The following is a 16,136-nucleotide window of genomic DNA, read 5'->3' as shown; positions in this document are numbered from 1 at the left end:
AGTTTATTAGGGTGTACAATATATTGGGGAACACAATATCACCACATAGGGCTTTGCCTTAGTTTTGCCATCTCTTACCCTATGCTATTTAAACTTAGGATAACTCCCAGGAAAGAAAATCTGGTCGCCTCACTCAAATCCTTCAAGGATGCTTATCTGGGCAAGTCTAAATTTCTTGTCCTGGTCTGTAACGTATTTCATGCTCTGATGTCTGCTTAGGTCACTTCTTACCTCTTCTTAGCTTGGGGAGTGCTGAAATGTCCACTCTCTAGGGCATTTGCATGCCCAGGTCTCAGGTAGTTAAAGTGGGTTGAGAAGGGCTGCCTGAAGATACCAGATCTAATCACTGGAAACTGTTACTGTTATAGGGAAAGAGGATCTCTGAGGATGTAATTACTATCTTAAGATGGAGAGATTGTCTGGGATAATTTATGTGAGCCCTAAATATAATCCAATTATGTGGTCAGAAACATCTGTAATCTTCGACCGGGGAGAATCTGACACGCAGAGAAGATGATGAATAGGTAGACTTAGAGTGATGTTGCCCCAAGCCATAGGATTCTAACAACTGTCAAAAACTGGAGGAAGCTCGGAGAGCTTCCTTCAAGAGTGTGGTTTTGCCAACACCCAGACTTTACAGTTCCAGGCTCTAGAGCACTGAAAGAACGCATGTATGTGGCCTTGAGGAACCTAGTTAGTAATGCATTACACAGCAGTAGGTAACTCACACAGTTGTGCTGTCTGGCTCACTTGCCCCATCCTAGGACTCTAACAAGATGACTCCTATGTCTGCAGCTTACATGTTGCCTCTTTCAGGGAGCTTCTGAGATTCGTCCTCCTACCTCTAGGTTCCAGTTTGAACAGAAAGATGACCTTGGTCTGCCTTGAGTCCTTGAACAAAGTGCTCTGTTATAGTCATGGATGTGTTTATCATGCATTCCTTTCTATATGACCGCTTCTAGATCAGTCTCCTTTTAAAATTTTAAGTTCCTGGGGGCCATTTGCATTTTTCAACCTCCTGGGTTTGTCACAGTGCCCATTAAACATGGCCACAAGTGCATGTTTCCTGCTCTGAAAGGGAGGTTGATGCTGTGGACTGGTGGCCAGTGTAGACCACAAGGGTGACATAACTCTCTGGATGAGTCAAGTGAGTGCAGGATTTTTCATTGCCTATCACTCCTTCACCTCAGCTCTGGAGTTTCCAGAGGCCTGCGGCCTAGGGTCATCCCTTTAGCTTCTTATTCACAGAACTAGAGTTTATTTCCACCCTGGCTTTTTATATTCTCCTTCCTTCTCAGATCTCCTTTTCCTGCCTCCCAAACAGCAGTGACTCACACTCTCAAGCGCTGCTCTTTTCTCATTATTTTTAGGTGCCACATGATTTTTCTCATTATTGCCTCTGGCCTAGACCATAGTTAGCTGATAGGCTGTTATTTCCAAGGCCAACCTTCAGAGTGCAAACCAAGTGACATTTTAATATATTGAGGGTATGCTATTGTTTCAGTCATCTCTTCTCCCCGAGGAGGAGGCAGCTGAGCATAGAATTTGACCATGAGGGATTGGGTTCCAGTCAAAGGGATGGTCTTAAAGTATCCTCTGCCAGTTCTTGCCCTGCAAACAAGCATACCAATGCATGATTCCTGGACCAAATACACAGTCAAATTTTAGATTCTTCCCTAAAACCTGACAGTTTCTTTTTAGCCTTAAAGAAGATAGATAATTGTTATTGTTTTATTTTTCTCTTTTAAACCCCAAAGTTGCAGGGATTCCAAGATGTGGCAAAAGTGACATATTTTGTACTCTTTATGAAGCAACTGTAATATTGTAATTATGAAATCTGAGGGGAGAGCTAAGTAATTCATTCACAAAATAATGGAATTAATTATCGCTATAGTTTGGATCTTTAGTGTCCTTCTGAAGCCTGTACATTGAGAGGACCCAGGATGACCCTCCTGAGAGGCAGTGGAAACTGGAGAACATCCCAGTAGGAAGACACTTGTGGCATGGCCTTGAAGGGGACATGGGACCCTAGTCTCTCCCTGTCTGTCTTTTACTTCCATGTCATGAGGTGAGCGTTTTGCTCTGACTTATGAAAATGTGTATTTGTTTCAGAGGAAGCCTAGATTCAGAACACTGCCACAGTGGTTTCCCACTACAAAATGGCTGCCTAGAAAAATGTTTCCCTAGGGCCAGCCTTGAAGATACCCAGTTATTGCCCCAATGGTGGCCCAAGGAGGGTCAGTTGCATCTCAAGCTAGAAGCAGAAATGGGCAGTTCTGACCTCGCAATGCGGGTTTTCACGAGGTGTGTGACATGCAAGAGTCCTGGGGTCATGTAGGCTTGCATCAAGAGTCCAGAAAAATATTGAGATCAGAAAATACGTAGCAAGTGCTGGATTCCCTGCAAGGTGGCCCTGAGAGGCCATTGCATGAATCAGAAGGCAAAGCCTTGTAATGGGACTTGAAGATATTGAAGATGCAAGGACTGTAGGACATTCCCAAGAAAGTCTGCTGGAGCTAGCCCAAGAGATGTCACATATGCTGCAGGTAGCAAAGTTATAGGGGTAGAGCTGCCCAAGGCTATTAAGTTTAGCCAATCCCATCACCAGCTCCAGATACTGGACATGGAGCTGTAGGATTTGACATTTGCCCTCCTGTAACACAAATCTTAAATGGTCTTATTAATTAAAAAAAAAAACCTCCAACTCAGATATTTGGGTGAAAGCTGAAAGATCAGAAAAGCAGAACGAGTTACAGCCAACCTCACCTCGCCAACTCCTCAGCCGATCCTGTTTCCACAAATCCCTAGACTGAAAACCTCCAGTCCTCACCCGAGGGTCTCAGTTGAACTGCTGCTTAGTTCCTGTCTCCTCGTGCCTTATATACCGCTCTCCACCCAGCCATGTCACTTCCTAGGATTAAAGGTATATGTGCTTTCCAAGCAAAGGCATGAGATCTCAAGTGCTGGGATTAAAGGCATGTGCCACCACTGCCTGACTCTATTCCCAGGGTGGCCTTGAACTCACGAGATCCAGATGGATCTCTACCTCCCAAGTGATAGGATTAAGGGTGTGTGCCACCACTGTCTGGCCTCTATGTCTAATCAATCTAGTGACTGGTTCTGTCCTCTGATACTCAGATAAGTTTATTAGGGTACACAATATATTGGGGTACACAATATATCACCACACTCTGCTGAGTTTGTCTTACTTTAGCTTGAGCATTCCTTGTCATGCCCCTGTTCCTTCCTTTTGGAAGGAGGTTGTTTACTTTGTGCTGTTATGTATTGGAAGTATGGAACCTGAAAGTCTGATTTTATACGGGTTTACCATAATAGGTTATCTTGAATTTCACAAGACTTTGAACTCTTAAGTAGTGTTGGACTGTTATGACTTCAGGATCTTCATAGATGGGATGCATACATTTGTGTCATGAAGTAAACATGAGACACTGGGGAACAGAGGTGGAATGTTATGATTTAGAAGTCAAGTTGATGGAGGCAGAGCTATGATGGCTACTTTTGATGATGAACTTGGTAGGATTTCGGATCACTTAGACACACCTCTAGATGTATCTGGGTGTCTGCAGAGGTTTAATTGAAGACCTACACTCACACTGAATTTGGGTGGCATCATTCCATGTCCTAACTAGGGACGTGGGGGTAGATCTGGGAGGAGTTGGGGAAAGGGGATGGATATGATCAAAATACATTGTATAAAATTCTCAAAGAATTAAGTTTTAAAAAATTGAAAGTAGAAAGCAGTGGACCAGCAGACACCAGCCAGCGTTCACTTCCCTTGTTTCTTGACTTTACATACAGTGTGACCAGCTGCCTCATAGACCTGCAGCCATAGCTAAGACGCTCACCACCACATCTTTCCTGCCATGATGGACTGGACCCTCAAACTGTGGGTCCAAATAAACTCGTCCGTCCTTCCTTCCTTCCTTCCTTCCTTCCTTCACTTTTGTCAGACATTTTCCCATAGTAATGTGAAAACAAAAACAGATCAAAACCCAAACTAATTCAGGCCCCAGTCACCAATTACCTTGGGACTGGGACTGCTTCAAGTGGAGTTTGTGCTTTATTTGAAGAAACCCTTTGAAGGACTGAGGAAGCATTTAATGAGTAGATACTGCATTTAAACTTATATACTGCATTTAAACTTATCCGGGAGTGGTGAGGAAACAGGCTGGATCAGGGAAGAACCAAGAAAGCTTGTCCTGAGTGTGTGTGCTTCCAGATATGGCCAAGGATAAAGCAGGAAGCAGAGGAGAGCTATTCAGAGATGGTGCTGACAAGACTTGATATAATGAGGGGGTGGTATCTGGTTTCAGTGCCAAGGCTGAGAAGTTTACAAGGGGGAGGTGATGAACACTTCATTGTAGGTCTTGATGACTTGCAAGTGCCTGTCGGTGATCTGGAAGACTATGTAGTGGGCAGGCAGAGATGTGGCTTGCCCTTAGAAGAGAAACTTGCCATATGTGCCTAGTTTTAGGATTCTTCTGCCTAAAAGCAGTAGCTGAAAAACCACAGGCCTAGGTTTATATGCACTGCATTTGAGAAGTTGCCTAAATTTAGTCATGTAGGAACACAGCAACAGCTAAATGATGAGTTAACAAAGAACCCAAAGATTGAGAAGGAGCAGTCAGAGTGAAGACATCTTTCACAAGACAAGAAATACTTTGAAGTCAGAGGTTAATGATATCAAATATCCCAGAGAGGCTAGAGTAGCTGAAGATTTACCATCTTGTTTGCTCACTCTATACTCAAAAGCTACAAAAGTTCCAAGGATTTTTATCACAGGTTAGGAGGAATGAGAGACAGAGTGGATTTAAAAAAAATGACAGCTCAGCAAGAAGAGGCAATAATTGGAAATTTGACAACAAGACCACACTTAGAGGAAAGAGAGTTAGACTTTACATTATCCTTAATTATTATTATTTTTTGTAGTGCTAGGAATCAAACCCAAAGCCCTATGCATGATGGGCAGGTATTAACCTATTGAACTACATACCCAGCCCAGGTTCCAACTTTTAAAGGTAGTGCCTGAATTTGGTTGCCAGGGAGAGCTCAGCAGTAGAACTATCCAAGGTCTCTTGGTCTTAAGTCTGCCTTGAGCAGTTCTCAGCAGGTGTTAACTCACTTCAAGCTATCAGAAACTTACTGGGATTGGGTGCTTTCAGCGTCTCCTTCAGTCTTGGGGCTTCTCCAATGTCATGTGCAGGGAAAGGTGCTTGGGGACATAAGATTGGCAGTGTAGGAGAATAATATTCTTGCACAAACTTTTATGCAGGGATATGGAGCTGATGAATAAATATTCTTGCCTACAATTTCCCAGGTGAAGCTTTTAGGATAATCTGCAAATGTCTCATCAGTCAAGGTGATCTGAGCTCCATTACCTAGAATGGTAACAACACTTATCTTGGCTTTTATTGTTGTTTTCCCTTTCTATCATTAACTGTTTTACGCCTGGAGTTACATCCTAAGACATAGCAACCTCCCCTAGCCAACTCCTCAGCCGATCCTGTTTCCATGAATCCTCAGACTGAAAGCCTGAGTCCTCACCCCTGAGGGTCTCAGCTGAACAGCTCTTTAGTTCCTGTCTCCTCATGCCTTATATACCGTTTCTGTGTCCTGCCATCTTTCTTCCTCTCTCTGCCCAGCTCTATCACTTCCTGTCTGTCTGTATTGACCTGCAGACCTCTATGGTTAACTAGTGTTGGGATGAAAGGTGTGTGACACCACACCTGGCTCTGTTCCCAGTGTGGCCTAGAACTCACAGATCTGGATGAATCTCTGCCTCCCAAATGCTAGGATTAAAGGCATGTGCTACCACTGCCTGATTTCTGTTTCATATAGTGGATGGCTTTTTCCTTTTATCCTCAGGCAAGCTTTATTTATCAGAGCACAAATAAAACACCACCACAAGAACCCTGACATGAAAGGGACCAGACAGAGAACTACTGATCTAGAGTTCAGGTTCTTCACTCCAGGGCTGAGGACAGAAAATTGAAGATACACTTTATTTTTCATTTAATAATATTTTAATATTTAATAACAATAAATGAGGTAACATTACATTAAGAAATATTTAAAAACACTGAAATGCTGGATTACATCTTCCAATGATCACATGGGGCCAGTGGAGAAGAATGGTCTGACAGAGGGATTGAAGGTGCCAGGAGGATGCTTGTGTATGAGAGAACTCTTGGTAACATTCAGGATACTTAAACATCCCTCCCCATAATCGAGGAACACACCAATCCGGCCCAGTGGTCTCTCTCTATATATAGTGCTGGAATACTGGGCATGTGGTGAGGAGACTGTAATGATCACCCTCCTTGACACACACAAGAAGAAATGCATTATCAGATTCAATGAGCTGGTTTCTGTTGCTTAACCAGGAATCCTTACAGACCCCCACAGCCCAGTCCGAGGAATTGTTCAAATCCAGCTCCCAGTAATACTTCCCTGAGATGAAGCACTCTGCATTCCAGGAAGCCAAATAGGATCTACCAGAGTCCACAGATATATCCTCACCGTGAGGTCTGAAGCTGCATCTTCTCATGACGTTAAAGAGCTTCACGTTGTCATGGCATATACTTGTAAATTCAAAGACAATGTTCACTTGGAAGTGGCTGTACCTTTCAGTCAGTCCACTGATGGGTAGAGAGCTGAGCTCTAGATCCAGAGTCTGGGGCATGCTCAGCTGCTGCTGCATTGACTCACTCCTCCTGAACATGTCATCCAAACCCTGGAGCAGTAGCTCATGTGGCTCCTGGGACATTGCCATCAGCTCCTCATACATTCCTCTTAGCTGTTGGCTCTTTTGGACCATCATGGCTTCCCTTCTCCTGAGCTTCTATAAAACAGGTTGGCCTTCATTTTGCATACACTCAATATGTTGCTCTTCCTCTTGACCCCGCACCGGACACAGTCTCCTATACTCTGCTCTGACCATTTGCTCCCGCAGTGTCAAGTAGTCCGTCCACAGAGTCGTCATTCTGTTCTCTGCCTCTATATTCCATTTATTTTCTTGGATCTTCTCCCTCAAAGACGCCATTTGCTGTAAAAGTCTTTCCATTTGCCCCTCAGCAGCCACTTCGATGGGACCGTGTTGGTGACCTCTGTGCTCATGGGAGTCAGAGCAGAGCTGACAGAGGTAGATCCTGTTCTCAACACAGAAGATCCTCTTTGTCTCCTTGTGGGTCACACATTTATGTTCCTCAGAGCTCAGGTACTTCATGAGCCTGGCTTGTCTGGCAATGGACACCAACTTCTTCAGAACAGTGTTGGTTCTGAAGTCCTTCTGCTCGGATGGTTCCCTACATGTAGGGCAATGGACAGGAAGCTGGATGTCTTCCCAAGAAAGGTGGAGGCAGGCTTGACAGAAGCCGTGGCCACAGCTTATGGTGACTGGGTCTGTAAGGCAGTTCAGGCAGATGAAGCAGGTGAGTTCTTCCTGGAAGGCTTGTGAGATGTCTGACTCCATTTCTCCACAGACTTGTCTCTGGCCTCAGCAATATTGAGTCAGGACAGAACAATACTAGTTTAGCTCTGGGGTACAATCCTCAATGTGAGGATAGATCTAGCAGTCTATGGAGCCAGAATGTTTGGAATCACAATCTGTCTGTCTGGCACTTGGAGTGTCCTTTTAAAGTCTCTAAAGATCATGCCCACTTTCAATTGGTGAGTTTCTGTAAATACGTTCTAAATGGATGGAAGACTGAATGAACTTTGAGGCCAAGCTCCACAAGCAAATCTCCACAAGGTTTCCCAAGTCACTGCGTAGCTGGGTGTGGTAGATCACACCTTTAATCCAAGAATCCTAGGAAATGACCTGCTATATAATCCTAGAGAGCTCATTGAATCTGAGGGTGCATTTCTTGTGTGTGTCAAGGAGGGTGATCATTACAGTCTCCTCACCACATGTCCAGTATTCCAGCACTGTGTAGAGAAGCCACTGGGCCAGATTGGTGTGTTCCTCGATTGTGGGGAGGGATGTTTAAGTATCCTGAACGTTGCCAAGAGTACTCTCATATACAAGTATCCTCCTGGCAACTTCAATCCCTCTGTCAGGCCATTCTTCTCCACTGGCCCCATGTGATCCTCGGAAGATGTAATTCCAGTACTTTAGTGTTTTTATGTATTTCTTATTGTATTGTTACATCATTTATGTTTATTAAATATTATAATACTATTAAATGACAAAAAGTGTTCAGTGTTTGTGCTGCTGGTGTGATATTTAGGAAGTGGTCTTCTGTGACAGTGCGTTAAAGACCACTTCCTACTTTCACTTCTAACAAGTTCAGTGTAACTAAATTTATGTTGAGGTCTCTGATCCACTTGGACTTGAGTTTTATGCATGGTGCCGAATCATGGATCTGTTTGCAATCTTCTGCATGTTGACATTCAGTCATTCTAGCACCACTTTTCTGACTGGTCTACTATGTCGACTGTGTAGTGAATCTCTGTCATCACAGAGCCTTCATACAGTGACTGATGGAAGCAGATGCAGAGATGCAAGACCAGGCACCAGGCAGAACTCTGGGCACCTAATCAATGAGAGAGAGGAGGGTTTCTGTGGGCAGGGGATGTCGAGGGGAAAATGTGCAGAGGACCAGCCACACTAGTGGAAACCCATGATCTGTGGACTAATAGCTGTGCAGCCCACACAGGACTAGACTAGGCCCTCTGGATATGGGAGGCAGTTGTTTAGTGTGAACTGTTTGGGGGCCCCGAGGTAGGGGGATCCGGATCTGTCCCTGGTGCATGGGTGGACTTTTTGGAGCCCAGCGCCTAGGGTGTGAGTCTTGGACCTGCCTCAGCTGAGTGGGCCAGGCTCTGCTGACTCCCCATGAGAAACCTTGTTTGGGAAAACATGGGGATGAACTGGCCAGTGAGAGCGAGGGCAAGATAACATAGAAAAGATGAAAGAGTTTTCTTCTTCCATGTCCTTTATAGAGGCTGCCACCAGAAGATGCAGCTAAGGTATAAGGTGTATTCTCACACCTCAATGTGTGAGATTAGGTGGAGCTTTCCTACTTCAAATGATATTCAATCAAGAAATTTCCCTCACAAGACAAACATCTCAGCCTCTTGGGTTTTAGTTAATTCTACATGGTGGTTTTTGTTGTTGTTGCTGTTTATTTCCATTTTGTTTTTGTTTTTGAGGCAGGGTTTCTCTGTGTAGCTTTGGAGCTTGTCTTGGAACTCACTCTGTAGAGCAGGCTGGCCTTGACCTCACAGACATCAGCCTGCCTCTACCACCAGGGTGCTGGGATTAAAGGCATGAGTCAATGCCACCCAGCTTCCCAAACATGTATTTTTAAAAAAAGAAAAGAGAAGAACAGAAAGTTGAGTGGGTAGTGAAAGGGGATGGATCTCAAAGAAGTTTCAGTTGAAGTGACTATGATAAAAATAAGTTGACCAAAACTATCAAAGAACAAATAAGAATCTTACAATGTCGATATTTGCTAAAATCACAGGTTGATATCATTATCTGTTAAATTGTAAAAGGAAAAGCAAAAATATAAGCACATCACAAAATATTTAGAAACAGTAAAATATTGTAGCAAAATTACTCATTATTTTTGTTTAGACAAGTTCTGTCTAGGCTAGGCAGGCCTTGAACTAAAACTCCTCCCAATTCAGCAGGCCATTCCCTAGGATTCTTGGATTAAAGGTGTGAGCTACTACACCCAGCTAAGCAGTGACTCCAGAAATCTTGTGGAGATTTGCTTGTGGAACTTGGCCTCAGAGTTAAATCAATCTTCCATCCATTTAGAATATATCTACAGGAAGTCACCAATGGAAAACGAATTGGGAAGAAGTGGACATGGTCTTTGGAGACTATAACGGGACACACCAAGAGCCAACCAGGTTCACTCTTCACCAGACCAGACAGAGTGTATTTCCAAACATTCTGGCTCCAGACACTGCTAGATCTATCCACACTTTGAGGATTGGACCCCAGAGCTGAACTGATATTTTTCTGTCCTGACTCAATATTGCTGAGGCCAGAGACAAGTCTGTGGAGAAATGGAGTCAGACATCTCACAAGCCTTCCAGGAAGAACTCACCTGCTTCATCTGCCTGAACTGCCTTACAGACCCAGTCACCATAAGCTGTGGCCACAGCTTCTGTCAAGCCTGCCTCCACCTTTCTTGGGAAGACATCCAGCTTCCTGTCCGATGACCTATGTGTAGGGAACCATCCGAGCAGAAGGACTTCAGAACCAACACTGTTCTGAAGAAGCTGGTGTCCATTGCCAGACAAGCCAGGCTCATGAAGTACCTGAGCTCTGAGGAGCATAAATGTGTGACCCACAAGGAGACAAAGAGGATCTTCTGTGTTGAGAACAGGATCTACCTCTGTCAGCTCTGCTCTGACTCCCATGAGCACAGAGGTCACCAACACGGTCCCATCGAAGTGGCTGCTGAGGGGCAAATGGAAAGACTTTTACAGCAAATGGCATCTTTGTGGGAGAAGATCCAAGAAAATAAATGGAATATAGAGGCAGAGAACAGAATGACAACTCTGTGGACGGACTACTTGACACGGCGGGAGCAAATGGTCAGAGCAGAGTATAGGAGACTGTGTCCGGTGCGGGGTCAAGAGGAAGAGCAACATATTGAGTGTATGCAAAATGAAGGCCAACCTGTTTTATAGAAGCTCAGGAGAAGGGAAGCCATGATGGTCCAAAAGAGCCAACAGCTAAGAGAAATGTATGAGGAGCTGATGGCAATGTCCCAGGAGCCACATGAGCTACTGCTCCAGGGTTTGGATGACATGTTCAGGAGGAGTGAGTCAATGCAGCAGCAGCTGAGCATGCCCCAGACTCTGGATCTAGAGCTCAGCTCTCTACCCATCAGTGGACTGACTGAAAGGTACAGCCACTTCCAAGTGAACATTGTTTTTGAATTTACAAGCATATGCCATGACAACATGAAGCTCTTTAACGTCATGAGAAGATGCAGCTTCAGACCTCACGGTGAGGATATATCTGTGGATTCTGGTAGATCCTATTTGGCTTCCTGGAATGCAGAGTGCTTCATCTCAGGAAAATATTACTGGGAGCTGGATTTGAACAATTTCTCAGACTGGGCTGTAGGGGTCTGTAAGGATTCCTGGTTAAGCAACAGAAACCAACTCATTGAATCTGAGGGTGTATTTCTTCTTGTGTGTGTCAAGGAGGGTGATCATTACAGTCTCCTCACCACATGCCCAGTATTCCAGCACTATATAGAGAGACCACTGGGCCAGATTGGTGTGTTCCTCGATTGTGGGGAGGGATGTTTAAGTTTCCTGAATGTTGCCAAGAGTTCCCTCATATACAAGTATCCTCCTGGCACCTTCAATCCCTCTGTCAGGCCTTTCTTCTCCACTGGCCCCATGTGATCCTTGGAAGATGTAATCCCAGTACTTTAGTGTTTTTATGTATTCCTTACTGTATTGTAACCTCATTTATGTTTATTACATATTATAATACTATTAAATGACAAAAAGTGTTCTCAGTGTTTGTGCTACTGATGTGATATTTAGGAAGTGGTCTTCTGTGCCAGTGCGTTCAAGACCACTTCCTACTTTCTCATCTAACAAGTTCAGTGTAACTGGATTTATGTTGAGGTCTCTCAACTACTTGGACTTGAGTTTTATGCATGGTGACAAATCATGGATCTATTTGCAATCTTCTGCATATTGAGATCCAGTCATGCTAGCACCACTTTTCTGACTGGTCTACTCTGTCACTGTCTAGTGAATACTCTAGCTCTCATCACAGAGCCTTCATACAGTGACTGATGGAAGCAGATGCAGAGATCGACGGCCAGGCGCCAGGCTGAACTCTGGGCATCTAATCAATGAGAGAGAGGAGGGGTTCTGTGGGCAGCGGATGTCAAGGGGAAAACGTGCAGAGAAGACCAGCCACACTAGTGGAAACCCATGATCTGTGGACTAATAGCTGTGCCACCCACATAGAATTAGACTAGGCCTTCTGGATATGGGAGGCAGTTGTTTAGTGTGAACTGTTTGGGGGGCCCCCAGGTAGGGGGATCGAGATCTGTCCCTGGTGCATGGGTGGACTTTTTGGAGCCCAGCGCCTAGGATGTGACACCTTGCACAGCCTTGGTGCAGGGGGGAGAGTCTTGGACCTGCCTCAGCTGAGTGTGCCAGTCTCTGCTGAGTCCCCATGGGATACCTTGATTGGGAAAATGTGGGGACGGGGGTGGGTTGTGGTGGAAGGCTTTGGGCTGTGAAGAGGGAATAGGAGGAATCTGTGACTGGTATGTAAAGTGAATAGAAAATTTCTTAATTAAAAAAAAGTGTATGGCAAAACTTAAAAGAACAACAAGAAGCAAACAAACAAACAAAACAACCTTCCATTTTCTGTCCTTAGTCCCGGAGTGCAAAACCTGTACCTGATCAGTAGTTCTCTGTCTGGTCCCTTTTGTGCCAGGGTTCTTGTGGTGATATTTTATTGGTGCTCTAACAAATAATACTTGCCTGGGGACCCATCAAAGGAAAAAAGCCAGCCACTATATTAAACATAGAAGTCAGGCAGTGGTAGCACATGCCTTTAATCATAGCGTTCGGGAGGCAGAGATTCATCCAGATCTTTGAGTTCCAGGCCCCACTGGGAACAGAGCCAGGTGTGGTGGCACATGCCTTTAATCCCAATACTAGTTAACCATAGAGGTCTGGAGGTCAATACAGACAGGAAGTAATAGTGATAGAGCTGGGCAGAAAGAGGAAGTGATGTAGCTGGGCAGAGAGAGGAAGAAAGATGGCAGGGCACAGAACGGTATAAAGGGCAGGAGGGGACAGGAACTAAAGAGCAGTTCAACTGAGACCCTCAGGGGCTTTCAGTCTGAGGATTCATGGAAACAGGATTGCCTCAGGAGTTGACTATGGCTTGTTCTGTTTCTCTGATCTTTCAGCTTTCACCCCAATATCTGTCTCTGTTTTTTCTATTAATAAGACCATTTAAGATTTGTGTTACATGTTCTGGAGAACACCAGGAAAATCATGGACGTTTGACATTAAAAATAAATAGACTGCTTGAGTGTGGTAGTGCACAGCTGTCATCCTACTACTCCAGAGACTGGGGAAAAAATAGGGAAATTCCAGGGGTAGCATGGGTTATACCTTTCTCATAAGAATGAAGCACATTAAAACTCTGATGTTTAGCAGAAGCAGTACAAACTGGCACAATCACTTTAGTAAACTAGCAAGATCTAAGAGAGCTAAACATGTCCACCCCAGATGACTCAGTAATGTCATTTGTAGGTATCTGCATGCTAGAAATCTATACTTTTATTCACCAAGAGACATGTATTAGAATAGTCATAGGAAAAATGTTCATAGCAGTACCTGGGGAGATGGCTCAGTGAGTAAGAGCATTTGCTGAGCAAACACAAAGATCTGAGTTCTAATCCTCAGCACCCATATAAAAGCCAGGCAAGGCCTCTCATGCCTTTTACCCCAGCTTTGAGGGTTGGATACAAGCATATCCTTGGATCATGCTGGTTAGGCACCTAGCTAAAATGGAGTTTCAGGTTCTGTGAGAGTCTCTTTATCAAGGGAATAACCTGGTGTGTAATAGAGCAGGACATCTGACATCCTTCTCTGGCCTCACCCAAACACACATTTACTCATGGGCATATGTACCATACATATAAATAAAGTGTTCATCACAATAGCCAAAGTACAACTTCAGTGCTCATCATCAATAGAATGAGAACTAAATGACAGCTGATTAAACATGGGACACTGTGGTGGAATATTGTGCACTCCAACAAAACTTATCTGGGGATTAGAGAACAGAGCCAGCCACTTTATTAGACATAGAGGCTAGATAGTGTTGGCACACACCCTTAATCCTATCATTCGGGAAACAGAGATCCCTGTGAGTTCAAGGCCACATTGAGAACAGAGCTGGGGGAGATGGCACACACCTTTAATCCCAACACTTGAGATTGCATGCCTTTGCTTGGGAAGCACACACAACTTTAATCCCAGGAAGTAAGATGGCAGGGCAGAAAAAGTTCTATAAGGCATGAGGAAACAGGAACTCACTGTCTTGAGACTGAACATTTCAAAGAGGTTAGAATTTTAGTTGGCTTGCTCTGCTTCTCTGAGCTTTCAGTTTTGACCCCAAAGTCCGGCTCTGGGTTTTTTGCTAATAAGACTTTTTAAGGTTTATGTTACATAAAGGGATCAGTATCATATCAACCACCATATGAACAACTAGAGATTGATCCAGCTGAAGAATTCTGGAAGACCACATAGAATCCAAACAAGAGAGTGGAGCTGTCTATTCACCCATCGCCACCCATTCTTTCTTACAGTCTCTATCTGAAGGCATGAAACTACTTCAATAAATAAATAATTTTTCCTAATTTTATGTTTCCCTTGCTGTTCTATTCACAATATTTGCAATGGCTCTAGAAATATTGTTGAAGAGGTGTCAGAAAAGATAGCAAGAGTCAGAATACTAGGAAATGTGCTGTGAAGCAGTCTCTCCTAGAAATGGTTACATAGACAAGACTAGAACAATGAATATGTTGATATGGATGTGGGAAAGTTTGAAGGAATAGTGATGGCTATTCCTGGTTGTCAATTTGACCACATGTGGAATTAAGTAAAACTCAAGAAATAAGTGTGGTAACCCCTCTGAATCTAGAACAAAACTAAATGAATACTCAAACACACACATACAGAGAGATGAGGGTGGGAGAAAGACAGAGAAAGGGAGAGAGGGAGAAACGGTGACAGAGATAGAGACTGAGAGAGAGACAGAGACAGAGACAGAGGGACGGAGACAGAGAGACAGAGACAGAAAGGGAGAGCATTTGTTCAGTCTGCAGGGCTGGATGTCTCAACTGGTCTTCAGTATACTTTGGAATCCCCACCCTCAAAGAAAGCTCTTATACCAGGGAAGGGATGAACTGGCCAGTGAGAGCGAGGGCAAGATAACAGATAAGATGAAAGACTTTCCTTCTTCCATGTCCTTTATAGAGGCTGCCACCAGAAGATGCAGCTAAGATGTGAGGTGTATTCTCACACCTCAAAATGTGTGAGATTAGGTGGAGCTTTCCTACTTCAAACGATATTCAATCAAGAAATTTCCCTCACGAGACAAACATCTCATCCTCTTGGGTTTTAGTTAATTCTACATGTTTTTAGTTTTTGTTTTTAGTTTTTGAGACAGGTTTTCTCTGTGTAGCTTTAGAGCTTGTCTTGGAACTCACTCTGTAGAGCAGGCTGGCCTCGACTTCGCAGGAGACATCAGCCTGCCTCTACCTCCAGAATGCTGGGATTAAAGGCATGAGCCACCGCCACCTGGCTTCCCAAACATGTATTTGTTTAAAAGACAAAAGAAAAGAACAAAAAGTTGAGTGGGTAGAGAAAGGGGATGAATCTCAAAGAAGTTGCAGTTGAAGTGAATATGATTAAATAATTTGACCAAAATTATCTAAGAACTAATAAGAATCTTTTAATGTCGATATTTGCTAAAATCAGATTGATATCATTATCTGTTACATTGTAAAAAGAAAAGCAAAAATGTAAGCAAACCACAAAATATTTAGAAACAGTAAAATATTGTAGCAAAATTACTCATTATTTTTGTTTAGACAAGTTTTCACTATATAGGCTACACAGGCCTCTCTAAAACGCTTTGGCCTTCATTTTTCATACACTCAACATGTTGCTCTTCTTCTTGATCCCGCACCGGACACAGTCTCCTATACTCTGCCCTGACCATTTGCTCCCGCAGTGTCAAGTAGTCCGTCCACAGAGTTGTCATTCTGTTCTCTGCCTCTATATTCCCTTTATTTTCTTGGATCTTCTCCCTCAATGATGCCATTTGCCATAAATTCTTTTCATTTGCCCCTCAGCAGCTACTTCAATGGAACTGTGTTGGTGACCTCTATTGGTGAAATTATTAAGGCCACTCCACGTAGTTAAAAGGAGATTTATTTAATGCCATAACATACAAATTAAGGGATTGGTAGGTTGCGGGATCTGGGGAAGGTGTATCCGCAGTCCAGCGGTGTTCTCTGGAGCTCTGCTTGGCCCACCTCTACAGTGCAGGATCCCGGAACAGAGAGAGAGCACTGGCCCATCCAGATCTC

At 43.9% G+C, this 16,136-nt stretch overlaps 2 pseudogenes; one reads left to right on the top strand and one right to left on the bottom strand.

Moving 5' to 3' along the window:
• Positions 1 to 6,129: 6,129 nt before the first annotated feature.
• LOC131907881 (tripartite motif-containing protein 43-like) lies at positions 6,130 to 7,492 on the bottom strand (annotated as a pseudogene).
• Positions 7,493 to 10,041: 2,549 nt separating this feature from the next.
• Positions 10,042 to 11,400, top strand: LOC131907880 (tripartite motif-containing protein 43-like; annotated as a pseudogene).
• Positions 11,401 to 16,136: the final 4,736 nt, after the last annotated feature.

Source organism: Peromyscus eremicus, chromosome 4, assembly GCF_949786415.1.
Source record: "Peromyscus eremicus chromosome 4, PerEre_H2_v1, whole genome shotgun sequence".
Lineage (NCBI taxonomy): Eukaryota > Metazoa > Chordata > Mammalia > Rodentia > Cricetidae > Peromyscus > Peromyscus eremicus.
The sequence above is the reverse complement of the archived record's forward strand: the minus strand, read 5'-3'. Positions and strand labels throughout refer to the sequence as shown.